Source organism: Peromyscus eremicus, chromosome 8a (assembly GCF_949786415.1).
Source record: "Peromyscus eremicus chromosome 8a, PerEre_H2_v1, whole genome shotgun sequence".
In the NCBI taxonomy this organism is placed as follows: Eukaryota; Metazoa; Chordata; class Mammalia; order Rodentia; family Cricetidae; genus Peromyscus; species Peromyscus eremicus.
Genome location: NC_081423.1, coordinates 93928043 through 93929423, shown reverse-complemented (window position 1 = coordinate 93929423; position 1381 = coordinate 93928043). Strand labels below are relative to the sequence as shown.

The 1381-nt window shown below is 39.1% G+C and overlaps 1 pseudogene; it reads left to right on the top strand.

Moving 5' to 3' along the window:
- LOC131917111 (growth hormone-inducible transmembrane protein-like) lies at positions 1 to 526 on the top strand (annotated as a pseudogene).
- Positions 527 to 1381: the final 855 nt, after the last annotated feature.

Sequence of the window (1381 nt, the reverse complement as noted above, 5' to 3'; positions counted from 1 at the left end):
ATGTTGACTACAAGGTTTATGTGTTTCCAGACAATACCTCCCAGGGTTTTCCACTCAGTTCTCACCAAGGCTTACCTGTGGTGAGGAATTCAATCTCAAAAAATCAATGGCTTTTAACACTCAGCAGGAAATATGTCACAAAGAAAAACGTTAGGATCTATGACTAAAAACATCAAACAAACAAACAAACAAACCAAAAACTGGCCAAGAACTGAAATGGGCAGCATTGGAAACATCAATGGAGAAATATTTAAAATTGACAGGATGCAAAGGTGGTTTGTTGCTAGATTGGCTACTGTGGCTTGGGAATGTCTGATGAGATTGAAGCTACCAAAGACAAAATTTGTCTCAGCATGTGAAGAACTCATGTGAAGAATTCACACTACCTATATTTACTTAGCTGGAAGTCTTGGCTTAACAGCAGTCTCCCTTGGCAGTAACCAGAACTGTATTCCTGAACTTCATGATGAGATGCTCTTAGGTGACAATTGGCACAAACTTGGCAGGTACGATTGGAGATCGCTGATGCAACCAATACCATCTGGGCACAGCCAAGTCCCAAAGAACTTGATGATGCATTGGTGGTTGCTCTGACAATATGAGGAATGGCTTTTATCAGAGCTGTGTGGCACATTACTGGCACTGTAGGAATCTTCTATGCTGTAGCTATGTGAACATCCACTGAGAAGTTTCTGAACATGAGTGCCACTTGGGAATCTGGGTCTTGCTGTTTTGTTGTCATTGGTAATCTATGTTCCTTCCACCTTCCACTGTGGCTTGTCTTACTCCGTGCTCTCTGTCAATCAATGGATGAAGGTTTAGTTATTTCAATACATTCCTTCAGTGTGATACTTAGAAAGTCATTAAATATCCAGGAATAGCACTGATGAGCACAGTTTGAAATCATGATCCCATTGCCTGGATTTTAGGAATCTATGATGATACATTAAATGTATTTGTTTGAGCTGATGTTTAAGTGACTGTTTTGGGTCTCTTTGTTTTATATGGTACCTAGTTTTAATTGGTTGAGATAATCATTACAGTTTATACAAGTAACTTTCCTTGAGGGTTTAAAGATAACATGTCACTATATTTAAAATTTCCCTGGGCTAGTGAGATGGTTTAGCAGGTAAAGATGCTTGTCACCAAGCCTGATCACTTGAGTGTGGTCCCCAGATCCCACAAAATGAATAGAGAGAAATGATTTCCTCCAAATGCCTGCTGATTTTCATGTGTGTACTGTGGTGCACACTCTCCCCCCAGTATGTTCATATACTATGGACATAGATGCATGCAAAATAAATACAATATAGTAATTTAAAAAGTATACTGAGTATGCACTTCCTTAGTTTTCCTTAAGATTTTCTCTTCTGCAAGCAAC